This window comes from Leuresthes tenuis, unplaced genomic scaffold (assembly GCF_036924035.1).
Source record: "Leuresthes tenuis unplaced genomic scaffold, fLeuTen1.0.hap1 SCAF_17, whole genome shotgun sequence".
Classification (NCBI taxonomy): Eukaryota; Metazoa; Chordata; class Actinopteri; order Atheriniformes; family Atherinopsidae; genus Leuresthes; species Leuresthes tenuis.
Window position 1 is genome coordinate 12,637,439 of NW_027325371.1, and position 19,869 is coordinate 12,657,307.

At 39.5% G+C, this 19,869-nt stretch overlaps 1 protein-coding gene across 1 annotated transcript in view; it reads left to right on the plus strand.

The window, feature by feature from the left end:
- coro7 (coronin 7) overlaps positions 1-19,869 on the plus strand; it is a 106,389-nt gene that overhangs the window by 77,306 nt on the left and 9,214 nt on the right. The window lies entirely within an intron of this gene.

Below are 19,869 nucleotides of genomic sequence, written 5' to 3' on the forward strand. Positions count from 1 at the left end.
GCGTCTTCTTCCTAATATTTGTGTTGGGTTGCACTGCGCTTACCTGCAGAGCTTCTGTTTTCTTTTCTTGGTGACAAGAAATAACTTACACCAGCAGAAATTTCTCACTGTGGTGATGTCGCTGACCCTCGTGGCTGGAGGTATCAAGACTCTAACAAGAAAACGATTCAACATGCAGTCCTCTCTCTGACCCTGAAGCAGTCGTATGGGTCTCCTGAAACCACCCCCACCCTCAGTGTCCTCTGGACAAGGGGTGCTTTAGTTCCACTTGTTGAGCCGTGCTCACAGTGTGTAATTTCTACCATTTGCTTTTGCATAGAAGTCTCCACGCAGTCTGTGGTTCATGAATTTCTCTTGATCGCTCTCCTCCTGCTTCTGCTGTAGGAGTTATTATCCATGTAAGACACACACGCACACAGTACCATCTGTAAGGCATTATAGTCATTACAGGAATAGAGAAATGATTTCACGCATTTCCCGCAGGGTCCAGATGTAGATCTTCAGTCACTGCAGCAGCTAAGTTTTACATCTTAAGGAGAAATAAAGGAGTTAAAAAAAAGCTTTTTAACCCTTGTGTACTTTGTTTAACCCACATTTGAGACCCACAGACTCACTGCATGAGCGCTGTCGCTTCTTGACCTTATTTGCCCTTTGTGTAAACCATTGTCCAAACTACAGCAACGGTGCTGAGGTTATCCAGGTATGCTGTTGACAAATTATTTATCTTAGGGATTCAGCTTGTTGATGGTGAGGATGACCAGCATCTCCAGAGCTCAGATTGTGAAAAACTGATACCCGCTAGACTGGAGACTGTTTATAATTTTACAGTCTATTGCAGAGTGCCTACACTGAGCTAATGCAGTGTTGGCTCCGAGAAACAAAAAAATGCAGTGTAAGATAATATATACAGACTGTAGATGATTTGTTTAGATATTTCACTCATTCCGTTTAAATTTGAAGAAACTGGCCACAACCAAAAGTGTTTCAGATATTATTTTGTCTGTAAAATGTGTTTCTGCATTGCACTATGGAAAAATAAATAAACCACATGGTCAGTACACAAGATACAATCCTGAATCTTACCTGACATTCATTTAGAAAATGCTTTTATTCAACGTGATTGCAAATAAGAAACATATTGCTGGGAAATGTGGGGTTCAGGATACTTCGACATGTGTATTGAGGAGGCTGGATGGAACTTACCGACTGAAAGATGGCCATTCTGACCTCCAGAGCAATAGGCACCCTTCTGATAATCCTTTTGAAATATTTTTCACCCTTAACAGTCACTTTTCTAAATATTTATAGATGTGTACAAGAATTATCCTTCAGGACCCACCATTTATCATTTGCTGAACATAAACGCTATCAGGTCAGGCTGCGCCATTATTTGTGTAATTTCCCTAAACAAGGTGTATCTGATAATCAACATTTCCACTCTTATAATTTCTTATAGTAAAATTTTTCGAGACTTGTACTATTTGACTTCTTTTTTTTTTTTAAGTTGTTCATTGCAGCATTTATAAGAAAGAAAAAAAAAGAAAAGAAACATAATCATGTGGCGACAACAATCATCCCATTGTAACAAACACTGTATTCATTGTTCAGAAGATTTGGAAAGAAATATGGGGTAAGTTGTTTGAGTCATTAAAGGTTTTGAATTCAATTGATTTTATTATCCAGCATAAAACCAAGTAAATTGTTGCACCTCTTCTAATCTGCTTTCTGCCTCAATTGGAGCCTTGTCCACTCTGTTTTCTGACTCTAAAGTCCAGCATATGAAATCATTCATGTAATCTGCTCCGCTTTTCTGGACATTACAGGACAGACGTGTATTTGGGTATATATCACAGTCCCAGTGGCTGTAGTGCCGTCACCACATTGGGCTCCTAATGATCATGGCTCAGTAAAAGATGGCGAGGCAGCTTATAACGCTGCCCTGGGGAACCAATAAAAGACTGGTGTGGTGTTGAGCCAATTCCTGCCTGTTAACGGTTTAAAATTGGACATTCTTAACCACACAGCAGCATGCTTTGGGGTGATAAGGATTTCTTCTTTTAGTTTTCAGAGAATATTCACACTTAAATTCACTTGTAGTATCTGTGCATTTCCTTTTTAGAATTTCACTAATTTCTTCAATTATGTTTTTGAGCTAAGTCGTGCTTAATCGTATCTTCAGTCACATTTTCTGTCACCGGACCCGCCTGCTTAACGTTCTCCCTCTTTTGCTTCATCGTGTCATTCACCGTTTTTTACTGCCATAATTTATGAGGACTGTTTCTACATTTTTCAACTTTGTTTTAATTTTAGGTTTAACTGACGTTTATTGATCTTTCATTCATCACTCTAGATAAAAAGTGATGTATGATTTGTTGTTTGGGAGCTTGCCATCGTGGAGCGCTTCAAAAGCACGAAGAAAAAAAGCAATGCAGGAGTATGACTGTAAAATGAAAATTATTGAGAGGGCCCTGGAAGGTGAAATAAAGGATTTGAACACCACACAAGACAAAGAAACACTTGTCTTACCTGTATATGAGCCTATTACCCAACACCCCACTCTTAAGGGACAAATACAAGTCGCCCACATTACACACCCTGAACCCTCCACATCTCCTGTAAACAGATTTGTGCCAAAATGTGAGCGTGTATTGGTTTGAGGTGTTCATGTTTAGTGGTTCACAGCATGCCTGTGGGTTTTTACTTTTTAGGAGCTCCAACAAGGGAAGTGTCCCTGCACTGGACAGTTAGGAGGTAAGTCTGTGAGAATGAGAGCAAGTATACAAAGTACGGTTTACCACAAAATGACACATACTTTAGACACCAAAAAATGCTGTCTTTTGAAAAATCTATTTTAGCTAGAGGACCTTTTATACAGCTCCAAAAACAGAATGAAGTGTCCCTGTAAAAAGACCAAAATACAATGTAGTTACCTCATGAGAGAAATGTGGGGATTTCTTCGGCCGTTTATGTTACAAAAACAGGTTTCGTAAACTCACATTCAAACCTGAAGAACAAGGTCAAGTTTGATTCTTGTGGCAAAAGGGTAACAAGTTTAATGCTCTACTCTACATGTTGTACCAGAAGGTACGACATTAGTCCTTTTTAACACTACTCAGTATAAAGTACAGTTATCATGCACATGGGGAGAGGGTTGGGGACGTTTCCGTAAGGACAACCAGGGGATAACTGTTATGGTTTATTTTCTGATGGCGCCTCTGTTCATTACTTTCCCAACCTCCCCCTGTCCTTTAGATGCTGAAGTGAGTTTCCTGTTTGTTGGCGCTTAACATGTGCATATGTATTAGCATCTGTCCTTATTTGTGTTTTGCTGACATTAATGCCATCTTCCCCCACAACTTACCGTCACACATAAATGCACTCGGACGGCAGTGTGTGTGGGCTGCCTAGAGACGGTACTGAGCCATCCTCAGAAGGCCAGAGAAGCCTTTCTTCCCACTGAACCTTGCACCCGGTAGCTTTAGAAAAAAGTGTAGTGCCATGTGTAGTGCCTAGTGCCATGCTAAGGAGGAATAACCTGTGAAAATAGAGGGAGAAACTAGGAAAAAGCAGGGTTAATTAGAGGCTGCGATAGGAACCTGAGTATAAAAGAGAAAAATATGGCGAGCAAATTGCGGAGTAATGAGTGTTCTTAAAGCAGAAGTTGTCTCTGTGGGAAAGTAAACACTTAATTCCACTATCAAATGCACACCATTAGAAAGTGAATTGTTGACTCTTCCAACCTGTCCTCCCCTGCCAGCTTCACCCATTATAAGTCATTGTGTTCCTCATAAAGCTGTCTTCTTTAGAGGAACCTTTGGTATATACAACAAGTGTTAATTTTATCATGCCATTGACATTATGTATTATGTATGTATTTCTGCATCTTTAGTTTATTTGACCCAAAGTGGATTAAGGATTAGTCCATATCATGAAGTGAACTTCATGTTTAGGGTGAAAATGGCTCAAGGTGTTTATCCAAAATATCTTTTTACCCTCTCTCATCATTTGTTACTGAGAAGGAGAATGAGACAGCCTCTGTTTATGGACCTGGCTTTGGGGAACACAGACAGGGTATCTGTTTTTTGTTTTTTTGTTTTTTTTTTAATCTGGCTCTTATTTGTTGTATCTTTATTGTTTTGTTTTTATCCATTTTATGATCATTATATACTTTTTGGCTCCATGTTATTTCCCACTGGCCTAGTTTTGGCATTTTGGCCGCATTGGAGCATGCTGAGAGCTTCTTTTGAGCTCGTTATGTTGACACGAAGAGGCCCTCAATACATTTTCATGATGACTGGAGCTGCCTGACATGGAGAAGGACAAGACTGCAAATGCAGAGACCTGGGCAGGTCAGACCAGAGTTCACTTTGAGGTTTATGAATCTGCTGTCTCTTCATACACTAGCATTTCCCATTAAGGAGCTAGACAGACAGCACGGCTGGTCCATTCCTGCATCAGAGCTCGACAAGTCATTAGAGACTTTAATGTTAAGATTCTCAAGAATTCATTCTAGGTTGCATGGTGGTTAGAACTGTAGTCTCACAGCAAGAAGGCTCCTTGTTCAAACCCAGTCTGTCCTTTCTGTGTGGAGTTTGCGTGTTCTTCCTGTGTGTGGGTAGGCTCTCACCAAGTACTCTGGCTTCCACCCACCATCCAAAAATATGCATGTTGGGATTAATTGGTGATTCTAAACTGATCCAAGAAGTGAGTGGGGAAAATGCATGTTTTTTTTGTCTTGGTCTTTGTGTGGCTCTGTGATGGACTGACGACCCTTCCAGGGTGTACCCCGGCCAATGGCAGATGGGATAGGCTCCAGTCACCAGCGACCCTGAATTGAATTAAAGCAGGTATAGAGAATGGACGGATCGAAGGATTCATTATGAAAACAATCCATGTTTAACCAACCACCATTTATGAGCTGATTGAGAATGTTTTCCCTTAGCCTCTGTATGGTTTGTGTTTCTCATAGATCTCTGAGGAAGGCAGTTACAGTTGGTTTCTATACTCTCTAAAGGTAAAAACACTGTAATGGATATAAGTTGGATCAAGGAGGGCATGTGGGTGATCTCCTCTCCATTGGTTACCTTGCAGGGGTCATATAGAAATGGCATATTCCCATATTCCCCCCACAGATTGCAGCTTCTTTATAAGTTCTAAGTGGCCAATATCAAATAACACAGATTTAGAAGTTACAAATGGAGCAGAAACCAGTCTATATGGAAAGATACATGTACTTTTCCCTAATGTCCTCTCTTGCGTATGTTTTCCTCCTGTGCAAACGTCTTCGTACCTCCTACCTCTCATATTCTCATATTGTCTCATATTCTCACTTTGGTATGCCAGGTATTGAGTAACAGCAGCATGCCTGTGGTTTAGCGCGAGAAAGACTGTAGCTTAGCTACGGTATGTTCACTATGACTGTTCTGCTGTATTAGGCAGCAGCTCCGTCAGAGAGATGAGAGCAGCGATGCCCCACAGGTCACATCAGGTCACACTCTATGCTTTTGGTTTGGTATTTGATATAAAATTACTTTGCATTACAGCCTCCATTTTTTCTGTATAAGCATAGAGTTAATATAGTTGTGCTTACTTGTCGGTGCAACTGGAACACTCTTGAAAGGCTCCCCAGTCCACTGGAGTGACCAACAGAAAGATTTGGTCTGATTCTAATAAGCTTTATCCGCCATCCTGTCACATTATGCGGTGGGTCTTTGTGGAGGCGCCACGGTGTAATGCTGAGATAATCTACAAAGAACCGTGTTTAAAGAAGGTTTAGAAATAAGAATTTCCCAATTTTGCACACATTATTAGGTTTTATTGCAGTTTTTTCTTCTCCTTGCTGGGTCATTTATAATACATTTTGATGGCTCCTTTTTGTTATCTTATCATTTCGGTGTCCATCATTCACACTGTGTGGTCTTTCAGTGCCACATTACTTTTTAAAAGGGTCGCGGAGCCATTTGCATTTTAAATGTAGTCGTGTTTGTTCTGAATCTATCTTTAATGGTCACACCGTTTCTTTGGCTCCCTCCTCTAGGCAGTCACTAAGTAATTTGACTCTAAAATGACCTGCCTGGTTAAACAAAAGAAGTTAGATACAAACAAACACATACGCACAGATAACAAGTGTGTGTCACACTGCACTGATAGCAGTTACTTAAAAGATTGATGGGAAGGTCTTGACATCAAGAGAAGGTCAAGTAGTTGATTAAATGAGAGTCCACATTATGAGAAGTCAGGAACAGATCTTTGTTTCTGTTATGGGCTTTAGAGGTGTCTACACTATGACTGTTATTCAAGATTTTCTTTTTCTTTTTACTCTCTCACTGTACATCCACCCCAGGCTAAATGTAAGTCTGTGCAACAGTATCATTTAGCTCTATTCTCAAGAGGAGTATGAATATGCTGTGTTAACAAATTGCTCTAAGCTGTCTTGTTATGCACTTGCGGAGCAGGGCAGGCTCAGCCTGCATGTGGGCTTGTAAATGTCTGGTCAGCACCGCTTATTGTGAAAATATGTTGGCTGTCAGAAGTGTGAGTTTCTGTGTGTACGTCAGTATAGTCACCATAAGGCACAAAACACAACACAAATGTCAGAAAACACATTAACAAAAGAGAATACATAAAAACCAAACTGACACAGGACCACGTTTCAGCTCAGCGCCGTTTCAGTAAGCGCACCAAAACTAAACAAAACAGCTCAGAAATGTTTCTACAAAAGAGAAAAAAAACATGCCAAAGGAAGTTCAGCACAAACAAACACATGCACGCAGATAACAAGTGTGTCACAAACACATTGGGAAAATGCAATTCTGAAAACACAAAAGCAGGTAAAGAGACGGTACAACATTTTCGAAAACCCAACAAACAGCCATTGTTCTGCGTCTGACTTTTTGACATTCTTGACTGTAACTACCTTATTTACATTGTAGAGTTTATACCTAATACTTTGAATGAGGTGGGATGCTGGCTGGAATACATACCTGTCCATTAGCAATAGTCTGTATGTGCATTGCTCCGTATGAATGGACGCTAACATGATACAGATGACCAGATATAGAGAGACACAGCAGAAAGCAAGAAGAAATATGTGTGTTTTGATGTGTGCACGGATGCAATAATCAGAGTGGATCTGGTAGTACCGGTTGCAGGTCATCAAGGCTATCACGTCAAGGCAGTGGTGTCTTTTCTAACCGTCTCTTGCTTTCTCTTTCTCCATCCAATAACTCTCCCAGATGTTGCATGATAGAGCTCAAAGCATACTCATAGGAACACTTACACACACACACGCACACATATGCATAACTTGTGATTTACAACACGTATGTGATAGCAATCTTATCTCTGTCTTTCTTAGTTTCCCTGCATATCTGTTCTCCTTCTCTCAGTCTTTCACCATCTCTATACAATAAATCTAAACTGTTCTGTGAGGTTTTTATAGGTTTTCACTCTACTTATTCCTGTTTTGGCCATAAAAGCAGATGAGTTAGTGTCAGCATGTTGGGCCTACTTAGAGTAAAGCAGAGTTTTATGCACACTTATTTGAGCCAGAACAAAGGGGTAAAGGTGAGACAGAGGTTCGGCTGAGGATGTGATGCTGAAATATTTCTGAAGATTTTGGGGAATGATGTACAATTAATGAAAAGCAATGCTTGAATTTCATGTTTTTCCTAGGACTCAACTACTGTGTTCGCCCTAAAAGTTACACCAACCCTTGTGTGCAAATCTTTTGCAAAGATCACTGTTTCTTTTTTGTACTTTCAAATGTTTACTGTTTTGAGAGATAGAAGATTTTATTTTGATCCAGTGGGATATGGAATTTCTGCATTTAAGACGATGATGAGAGATCAAAACTGAGTTTTAGATGAACCACAAAAAGCAAGTATGGACACAGTCACATCCAGAAAAGATTTGTGTCACAAAGAGACGTGTCAGATCCTCAGTCGAGATGAACCAGAGACAGAGAGACGGAGGCGCAGATAAACTCTGTTAACTGACTGATAAAGCACAACTGGAAGGCACAGCAGAGTCAAAACATGTGTGAATGACGATCGTTGAAAGAAGCACTGTTGTATGCCTCAAGAATGTTTGTATAGCTCTAGTAGAGCAGGAATGGTGAAAAAAAAAGAAGTTGTTTTAGGGTTTATATTTCCCCCTTTGTTTTTTTCATTCCCTCACTTGAGTTAACCCTCTCACTCATCTGCTCACACATGCTCAAGCTGGAAGGAAAAACAAACTTTAAATGGTTATTTTTTTGTCTATAAATTTCTGGGTTTTATGCTTCTAGCATTTGTAATAATTCTGCCTTGGCTGTCTTTATAGGAAAGTCTCATATACACACTCAGACTAGTACAACAGGATACTTATATTCTGAGATGTCTGGATCATCCATTATGATCAACACTGGCATCTTCTAAATTCACAGCTGGGTTGTTGCTCTTTAGCACTATAATGTCTGACTGCATTTGACCACAGTCTGTTTGGCTGGACGATTCTTTAACAAGGCAGTAAGTCATTCATCGAGCCCATTATTGGAGGATTATATTTTCATAGTAGACTTTACTGAGTGTTTCACTGTGCTTACGATAGAACAGCAGCAGTTCAGATTTGTGGTTTTTGCCACATGAGGAAAAGTAGAGCATGCATCTGCACTGTACCTGCTGATATAAGCAGCTTACAGTTTGAGAAACTATATGCTTGTAGTTGTTTTCATGGGTTGAATTTGAAATTGCTATCACGATTTCCCACTTTGTTATCATAATTATTTATAAAGATTTATTATTTTTAGATAATTTTTTTAATTTTTTTTAGCAATAGTGGCCTTTATTGACAGTGGTGAAAGGACAGCAGGGGGATGACATGCAGCTAAAGGCCCCAGGCTGGGTCTCAAACCTGAGTTCTCTGCTACGAAGACTTGCAGTCTCCATACACGGGACGCTTATTTACTCAATTTTTTTCTAAAAACACATGAATCCTTGTGTTTGTCTCTCACATGCAAGCCAACTCTAAAGATAAAGACTGTTTTTAAAGACCAAGACCACTAATGACACGCTGCAGATTATGTAATGGGCCTACTAAGCACTGGCTCTGGGGCCCATGGAGTGAGGCAGCCCCTTTTCTTATCGCTGACATATAATACTGTATGTATTCCAAAGAGAGAGGCAAGATGCAAAGAAAAGGGCTATAAAACAATAAAGGCAGAAATGAAACTACAAAATATATGTGACACCAAAGACATGAATACAACCAAAATGTCTCCAAATGTCAAGCAAACGACTCTAAATGGCCACAAATAAATGCAGAGCAACTTTAAATGTGACACACAAAAAGAAGAGATTGACAAACCATCAAAGCAGAACACGAAATAATACAGATATTAGATCAAATTAACGTAAAGGAACACAGAATGGCTACAGATGTACAAGAGCAAAGGTAATCTAAAATTACCTTAAAGACACAAAATGAGACACATTATATGACTTACAACATTCGTCCATCCATACACTTCCTATACCCCTGTATCTAATTCAGGTTCGCATGGGGCTGGAACCAATCCCAGCTGCCAACTGGCAGGAGGCGGGGTACACTCTGGACAGGTTGGCTTAAAATAAGATTTGCAAAACAACCTAAATTGGACCAAATTATCACAATGTAATTTAAACAGTTTTACAATTTGATAATAAAAGAGAAGGAAAAGAACATTTCAATGACACTTACAAAAAGAAAACATTGGACATGAAAAAACAATCATCAAGAGATGCAAAAAGACCTCAAAGTGACGAAATATGATCTAAAATATGTAGATAATACACAGTTGAAGAAACAGAATCATCACAGTTCAAATTTCAGGCTGTTGTGTGTCAGTTTATGAAATGTCAAACTGAAGAAGGCTTCAAACTTCCAGCACTTGTTTTATTTTAAATTTAATGGAATTGATTAATTCTGTTAACAGACACTTTACTGATCGTAGAATATTAATATTTACCATTAGTTTATTTACCAATTTACCTTTAGTCAAGAGTGCAAACACCATTTCTTTGCTTCCTTTTTGTACAATATTTAAAGTGCAGTTGGGGCAAGAACCAGATTTTGCACATGTGATGTAACAGCTGAGGGGATTGTTGTGGTCTTGACTTTCACCCCTGCGCCCTCTGTGTTCTGCGGCATCATCTCTCCTCTGACACAGCCATGGCTGCCAACAGTTCCCAGGCCCCCGACGACAGGTCATTTAATGGTCATCTAGCAGGGTCCCTGAGGTTAACACGGAACACATCTCTTCAAGGGCTCCACAGCCATCAGCACTTCATAGATATAGACACACAGCGCAGTCCTCAGGGATACAAACGAAAACATGTGCCAACACTGGAGGTACACATGCTATTTATTTCTGTCATTAGCCTCAGACCTTTCTTAGTTTTCCATGCGCACCGAATGCATGTAAAGGCTTTGCTTTTCCCACAAGTACTTTCACACTGTGACGTCCCCTACGCTTCCTGTGCACCCCTACTTCCTTGTGCCCACCCACATTCTGCAACAAGCCTTGTCCCAACCAGCTCAAAATGCTGAGGGAATTGGCCCTCCTGCCAGTTTATGAGCAGTGACCTGCCTGTTTTATAACTAAGCCAGTCTGGACCAGTTTATTGCGCATGTAAAGGTCTGCATGAGTCTTTCTGTGTTCAGACTGACATGAGCATGTGCCAGCGAGAAGTTTGGCTTCTGATATTTTGCATTCATCTCAACTAAGAAGATCTGTGTGTATGTTGGATAGTTCTGTGTAAATATCTGTTGAACCAGTTTAAACCCTGGTTTTCTCCTCTTCTCTCCTTTTGTAGAAATAAAGATTGTGGGTTTTCATTTTCTTATGTCGCCATTATATAAAACAGATGCGCTGTCCATCATGCACTCTGACAGCAGTCTGCGTTAAGTTATCTTGTCTATAACATCGTAAGGGATTGTTTTTCTACACATGCTCGGTATTTTGTTAATATGGGATATGTGGCGAACACACTGCCAAGAATCATCTTGTGGGCTCATGATATTGACCTGCAGGAGGATGACCCCAGATATACTCAGCTGTGGTTGGGGCTGCTTGTGTCGGTGTGAGGAAGAAGCTTTATTGATGAAAATTTGTAATGATGATGAAGCATTATTCTGTTTCTTGACGAAAAGAGGGAAATTATAGTTGTACATAGTTTTTGCACATGGTTGTATGTGGAATTGGCAGTTTTAGGGTTTGGAAGACTTATGGGCGAATAGTCAGTTTCAATGTTTGGGGAGGAGAGACAATAGACAGAATAGACATTTTATGATTGATTGTTGAAGGGGATACTTGCTTCTATAGTTTTATCATCGTTCGGTGTGTTCCTTAATTCACTGAAGTCTTGGGTTTTGAGGTTCTCTCACGGTCTCTGAACAGTGATTCTCTTAGAACAGACCTATGGTTAGACTCAGAGACTCAGACTCAGAGACTCAGAAACATAATATTCAGCACAACACTAAGACAGCTTTCTTTACACTTTTACAATTCTAAATGTGAATGCTGTCTATATTTCATCACACTAATAAAAGATGAGCAAACCTGAGACTCTCCACCTCTCTTTGACTATCCCTGTGTGTCCCAGCTCTGTTGTCTGCGTTGCCTTGTCCTGATGACACCTTTATGGAACATTACCCCTTTCTTATGAGATCTTCTTCAAACTGGCTTTGAAGCCACTTTGGACAGTTTGCTTACTTGGTATTTTGGTGAACTAAAAAAAAAAAACACGACCAGATGTATCTTTTTGTTTTCTCCACAATGTCACCTGACCTGTCTGTCTAACTAATATGCAAACTCACAAAAACACACGTCATATCCACGGGCAGAAGAGAGTAACACTTTCAAACTGGGCTGAAGCAAACAAATTAGGTTACATTTTCTTTACACAGCAAATCTCTGTTTTATTGAATGTGTCCGAAATGTTATTAAAAACTAGCCAGAAACTAATCTAGTTTTTGCAGGGATTTTTGAGCACCAGTGGCCTTGATTTTGAAAGTAGCTTGAGAGGAGAGGGGTCAGAGAAAGAGAGGGATGACTTGCAGCAAATAGCTACAGGCAAGGACTCGATCCCAGGCTGTCGCAGCAAGGATTTCTAGCCACTGCACATGGGGTGCCCACCCAACAGAATCATAGATAAAACTTTGGCCTTTCTAACAAAACAAACCATTTGAAAAGTGGTCAGTAATATTGCATACTGGTATGCCTCCACAGACACTGAGGTTGTCAAAAAAATCATTTAAAAATTTAAAATTAACAGATCGTCATCCCCAATCTACTAAACCTGTCAGTTCAGTTCAGTTCCTGATACTCTCACTACTCTCAATCCTTTAAACTATGGTGTATTTTTAAAAAAAAAAACAAGCTTTCAGACCTTTGACATGACCAAACAAAATGAATGATGACAATATTTGGAATCTGCAGGCAGAGATCTCCTCCCTCTGAGAAGAAATGGTCACACACTTTATAAGGTAAAAATACTGCAAAGGAGGGAAGGCTGCATATTTCATGTACTGCTGTCACTTTGGCCCAATATCTGCACATATAACTACCACAAATGTAGTTTTGTGACTGGGCTTCAAACTTGTTTAAACTCTGCAGTCTCTTCAGTCTACTGAAGAGAGACTTAAGAGACTTAAGTTACAATAAAATTCACTAGATTGATTTATGTGTAAAGTAAGAGCTGCCATTTGTCTCATATGAGTCACATATAATTATTTTGGGGGAAAGGAAGCTTATGTGAATGTCTGACTCCCAGAAAAGGAAAAAGGTTTGTAGCTCACTGGAAGAGACACTGACATGCAAGTCAACTTAATTCTATGTGCCGGTTTTGGTAATGAAAACAGATTAGCCTCCAGAAACACCACACTGCTGTTTTACATCAATGGAAAGTATTAATATTCAGGAATTAATTTGTTTTTGTCTCTGCTTAAACAAACAGTTTAACTTAACTAAAAAAATTCTTTACACTGACATTTCCCTTTGAAATGAACCAGAAATTTGTTGAAATCTTTAAAAAAATAGTTTTTCACCAAACAATTTATTCATCAGGATAAAAAAAATGGTTGCGTGTTAATGCACCTAACTTAAAAGTTATTTAAAAGTTGGTTTTGAGCCCAGTCTATTCAATTCATTTAATGCCTGTAATTTTTCCCTCCTTAGTATCAAACATCGTAGCAAGTATTGAATATTTTCATGGGTGCCAGTATCAACTTTAAACATACCTTACTCTGTGATATGATGTTTTACATATCCTTTGTCTAAACCTAGCCTTCACAAAGTCGTGACTTGCTGCTGGTAATGGTAAGGGCTTCACCAGAGAGCAATAGCTGCTGGTAGTGTTACAAAGAGATGAAGAGAGGGAGGGGCCTAAACTGTTCTAAACCGCCATAAGGATTTTGAGTGGGATGGGCCAATATTTTAAAACTTTCCAGCCCCTGTTTTTTGCATTGATGTTATGTTCATAGTCTTATGTTGAAGGAAAGCGAGGGGAGGGGGACCCTGAGATTTCCGCCTATAGTAAGATGGATGTTGCGGACCTATTGACATGGACCTCAGTGGGTTTAATTAAATCCTGAGCATTCATGGATACATGTGCCGGTTCTCTGCTGCATGTGCTTGTGCTAGACAGCCAGTTGACAGGGGGCTGATGAAGCAAGAGAAAAAGGAGGGGAGCAGGCACTTGGCAGCCCATCTGAGACCCTCGTCATTGGGCCTCAGACATGGCCACAGCTGGACCCTCCACTTACAATCCCGGCTTTTCTTCGCCTCTTAGGAAGGCAGTGCGTCAACTCTAATTCCCTTCTAATGAACTGGCTACTGAAGGTAGCTCGGCAGGCAGACCCAGAACACTTATTAAAAACACACATGGTGGAAACAAAACACACACTCAGTGGAAAAAGTATGTTGCACTTTAGTACGTTTCAAATCTCAGTGACTGTGCAGCTTGATTGAAATTCCTGCTGAGGATCCCTGAACTAATCTTCCCTTAGAACCTGTATTCAGCACCACCGCATGCAGAGCTTTATCTTAGTCTTTCAGACTAGACTTATAAAAGAACCTGTCATATCCTCCCAGTCTGTGTCTTAGTTTGTGTGTGTTTTCTTTTCCTTGTACACACACGTGTAGCAACAGAGCTAAGACACCTGCTGATCTTTGAATAACACAATAGGTGAGCAAATAGCCTTGTTCTGAAGGTATTTTTTAGATTTATGTGTCTACCTAAATTTAGCTGAAACCTGTTAATTAATCAATCAATTATTTTTCAGGAGATTATTTTACTATGCAGATGGATCAAAGAGTTAATTTTGGCTCTAGAAACACATCCAGTAGGATTTATTTATTTATATATATTTTTTGCTTGTATTTAGCACTTCATTATTTGGATGCAATGTTAATGCATGAAAATCCAACCGAGTCTAACTGGCCAGAATGTGAGGCTATTGGTATGTATTCTTTCACCAAAGCTCTCTCATTTAGAAAAGAAAAAAGTGACATAAGTGTGCTCAGTTTTAAAAGGCAGTAACGTCAGTTTTTGTAGGTGGAATTAGTGGTGGAAGACCGCCACATATTTTCAGAAGCTGAAACACCTAATTACCGCTGAAGCTGATTTATTGAATTATTCATTTAGCTCCTTTCTCAAAAATAACTTTTTTATTTACATTTTTTTATTCATAATTGACATGCATGCAGAACACTAAAAACCAACCGTGAATTTACCATCCAGGTTAACAGTTTTATGTTGTTTTGTAAGGAATCCCATTTAATATCAGCGGATTACTCCGCTCCAGCCCTTCCATTGTTGAGGAAGTGCTAACAACCTTAGGGCTGTCGCATAAGCGTGCATAAAACCATTAGCTGTGTCTAACTCTTTTACACCGGAGTAACAACACTGCAACAGAAAGAGTGTGTTCTGTCCCAGCAGACAATGAAGACAGAAAGAGGCCAAGGTTATCACAAGAGAAAACAGAGGATCCTACTGGTCATATGAACTGCTTTCATCAGATAGTGATTATGAAAATAACTCAAAGGCATGTGCTTTTATGGTCGTACTTTGAAATGCGAGATACATCTCTTAGTTACAGCCAGCTGTTCATCACACTGAATATTTTTACACTCAAGTGTCTGTCACATTATTAATCTGTCCTGCTTTGTGTGAATAAGTGGGGGAGTTAAAGTCTTATTTGACATTACTTTGAGATTTTATTATGATTTGAGGCACGTTTTAACTCAGTTTTGTAGTGTTGCTCACTCCTTTCTTATCCAAGCTAATGATATGACTCCAGGGATGATGTTCTGAGGGTAGAGCGGTCCAACATTTTGGACTACTAATTAATGGTTTCCATGAGGTTTGTGTAGATATTCATAGTCTCCCAGGGATAAGTCTCAACATCTTGGCTTATGAACACAAACTGTAGAACTGACACATCCCATAGCTGTTGCTTTGTGTTGAATATTACTTGGCAAATGTGAGCACACTCACACTTAGGTTAACTGTATACTCTGCAGTCTTGAAGAGTTGTTAACATGCTGTGATGACATCATACATTATTTTTTTTCACAGTTTTTCTACACTTTAAGTTTAGAATTTTTCCTGTTGCCTTTTTTTTTTTCATAAGCGGATGTGATGCGCAAAGAATGGATCTGACTTAACGCTGCACAAACTATGCACTCAGATTGGACTTTAGTCACACCCTAAAGCATAACCTGATTTATCATACATTTGTCATGGAATTGCAGTTAGGTCATTTGCATTATCATGTTGCAGTGAGGAAGACTTTTGATTGAGACCCTAAAATCACCAGATTTGCTGAGTTAACAGCTCAAGTGAGAAGTACTGTAAATTTTTCATAGTATTTTTTTTATTGTCAAACTTTTATGTGCACCTACAGGAGTCATCTCCTGCTGACCTGTAGAATAAAATGCATGTTTAAGGCATTTCGTATTTGCATAATTTTAGAGTTAAATGCTGCATTGAACTTTTGAACACAGCCCATTTAAAAAAAAAAAAGAGAGTCAAGATTAGAAAACAAAGAGTATCAATGTAGCATCCATATTCGCTGATGTTGTGCTTTTCAAGCAAAGCTCTGTGATTAATATTTATGTTGTAGCTTTAGTGACCAGGTTGACCAGGATTCTGGATCATAGTCTCTTAAATCGAATTTTAGACTATATTTTGTTATTATCTACTTGTAGCTTCACCAAAAAAACCACTGCTGTCATTAGATTTAAAGCCCATGTGTTTATGGGGAAAAGTACAATGAGCTCGTGTTTTTCAGACACTTTGTCTTTTCTCTGACCTGCCCTAAATACCTTTGTGAGGCTGTGTGATAATCCAGTCATTATCTTATGACCAACCATGGCTCTAGATTCACTCTGAAACACAGCGTTAGCAGTGGCCAACAGGACAACAGTCAATTTGTCTACTAGACGAGCTGCAGGCCTGTGGGGGCAGGAGGGCTTATAAAGTGAACTGATGAGATTTTACGGTTCAGCAGACCCCTCAGCCTCAGTGATGCTGCACCACTCACTCCCACTGAGTGGGGTGACATAACCAGGGAACTGATAAAGAAGCCAGGAGAAAGGTGTGCGATGGATCAAAAAGTAGCACAGGCTGTTAATTACAGACATGTCACTCCACATACATACAATATTGTGGAGACAGAATATTGGCAATTATGGCAAATTCATTATTTTTTAAGTATGGTCAAAATAGCTGCGCTTGTCAGTTATCGGATTAGTTTTATTTGTATGTCCCAAAATCACAGAGGGTTGTCTAATAGCTACACTATAAAACCCTAAATAATCTAATAATAACAGAAAACAAGAAGACAGCGAAGAGCTTCATTTAGGTTTAATATTCCTCATATAATTCCTCCTCGTTGTCTTTTGTACTTTTTAGCTCCAACCTACTTGTCATCTGGAGCTTATTGTAGTGATTCTTGTGTGTTTTTAATCATAAGGTAGCCCTAGTTTAGGATTACGATCTCATATGACAGAGAAAAGTCCTTCGACTGACACTGATCTGATCATAGCTCCGCCCATAACCTTATTTTTCCACAGGTTGCTTCCATTAGCTCTATCTTTTGTATAATCTGTATATACACTTGTGTGTGTGTGTCTATCAGAGTGAATGAATGTGCCTATATTAACTCCCACAAGTGGAGTGTGTGTTGACGTGCATTTTCATGCTGTAACATGAGAATGTAAAGCATTTTCTCATATTGCAGTGAATATATTTGTCTGCCCCTGACTGTGTTTCCATGTGACTTTTTCAATGTGACACAGTGGTATTCAAAAGTCTAGACAAAGTTCTGTCACTAGAGATTGTGCAGCGAGTAGAAGATTAATTCATCTAAGAAACTCACAGTTTCAGAAATTAAACATCCTTTTTTTTTTAAACGTTTTAATCCCAATTAGTGTATTCTATTGTTTTATTTCCGTACAGTTTCTGAGTGAATAAAAGAAAGGAAGCGCCATGGTGAAAATATGTGATTTCTCAGGTACTTTCAGTCAAGTTTTAAAGCCTTCACAAGTTTGTTAAAAAGGGCTATACTAAATTTTACAGCTTTAAAAAATATTCTGACCCCTCAAACTCAGTCTTAACGATCAGCAGCTGCGTAGCACTTTGAAAACTTGAATAATTTCTGAACGCAAACTAGAAGAGGGTTATAGGAGGACAGCAAAGTGTCTTCAGGCAACTGTTTCTCAGTTTATAGGAACGGTGGTCGGAGGTCAATTTTAGATTTGGAAGACCAGCAAAAACACTTTCTGAGAGAAGTGATTGCTAGAGAAGGCAAATCAAAACATCTGTCTGTTTGCAAAAGACCTTTGGGAAGATTTAACAGACTTTAGTGGTGCTCAACAAAGGAATATCTACAGAGGAAAACCAAAAAAATGTCAAATGGATTTTTGAAATAGGTCATGTGGACTGACACAGTAAGAAGAGAACTTCAGGCCTCAATGAGCAAAGAAAAAGAGAAATTTGGGAGAAACTATAAAAAGTAGGGTGCAGAATCTCATGAGAATAGCACCTCTCCAACTGATAAGTATGCGGGTGGATCAATCATGTTCTGGGCTTGTGTTGCATTCACTGGCATAGGGAAGGTTGGACTGGTTGAGGAAAGAATGTGGTCAATTAAAAATCTGCTAATTCTAGAAGTAAAAATAGCACTGCAATGAAGCTAAAGATAGATGGAAAGTTTTACTACATGATAATTAGTTATAAAACATACTGCAAAATCGAAAGAGCAATGCTGGCAAGACAACCCAAGTATCTAAAAGAAATTGTCAATGTTTTGCAAGAAAACTCAGCCGATACTGAAAACATTTACAAGCTGTAATTCTTGGCATAAGAGGTGTTGCAAAATACCAACAAAACCTTTCCCTCTGTGTGTGTGTGTGTGTGTGTAAATAATTTAATTGTTAGGTTCAGTCTCTGTCAATCAACTCTGAGGTTTCTTTCCAACTCCAGCTGCAGAAGCCCATCCACATACATTCCCCAATTCAGACACACAAGCACACAATTTCTGCACTTGTCTGTCATCCACTTGTTCATTTGTCTGGCCCTCCATTAGTCAGTTATTCAATGACTTAGACTATCTCATACATTATCAGATGACAACACGTTCTCATTATCATAATGTACCTGGATTGGTTCAGACTTGTACACACACACAAACACAGATGCACACCAGAGTAATATACTCATCATATCTGCTGGTGCTGAAGGCTGCTGTCATGAGCAGAAGGTCATTTTATGATGTTCATTCGAGAGTGTGTGAAAGGGCGGTGAGAGGCGATGGCAGACGAGACAGGAGGCGTGCTCTCTCTGCTTTCTGTTTTGTGTAAGCTCTGATATGCACAGAGGCCCAGTGACAGACTGAAGCCGAAGGGATTTCTTGAGCATCAGGCAGCTCATTGCAGAGTGTTGGAGGAGTTTGAAAGGGTGTCAGAACATTAGTGGGTGCAGAAAGGCCTGAAAGTGAAATATTGAGATGACTCTCTTTTTAGGAGTTAGCTTAGTCGTGATTTATGTATTTATTTTTTTTATCTCACTCTTTGCTGTGCCACCAGAAATATTTTTTGTGTTTAGTTCACTTATTAGACGACTTATCTGCATGCGTTTTTGGTCAAACTTCTTTTTTGCACACCACACACACAAAAGGTCTTATGTCTGGATTAGTGACTTAGCCTCTCCTGAATGAAGTCTGTAATAGTTTTTCCCTTTCATTCATTCAGCCCATGTGACTGCATAACAAATTCACTCCCACACTAATGCTTGTACCCATGAATCACTAAACAGCATTATTAGCAACTTGTAGGCAAATGTGCTTGCACATCTATGTGCATAAGTATGCACATGCATGCATATATGTGTTCACGTGTGGGAAAATGGGCTGGTGGTGAGATGGAGCATGAAAACGACAGTAAACAGAGGCCACTATCAGAGATAAAGCTCCGCTCCTATTATGTGCTGTTTGACTTGTTGTACATTTACTGTGAGAAAACCAGAGATAAGACCTCAGAGAAAGTGAAGGCAATTTGGTGAAATAATTTGGATTGGAGGCACAGAGGGAGCTCGGGGCACAAGCAAGGTAGTGTTGTTGTTGTCGAGGGAAGCATAGAGTGACTGACAGGAAGGGTTGTGGGAATAGAGGTGTTCAGGGACTCCCTGTGGATTTACTCGGACATGGGAACACAGAGTCGACCTAACGAAGCATGGCTGCCCCTCGCTGACTTCACAGACCTGTGAAAGCGAGCGAGATGCTGAGAGGAGGCAGATGTCTGCTTAATGCCCAGTTTTTGATTGATCTCAAAGCAAGAAAACAGGTAAA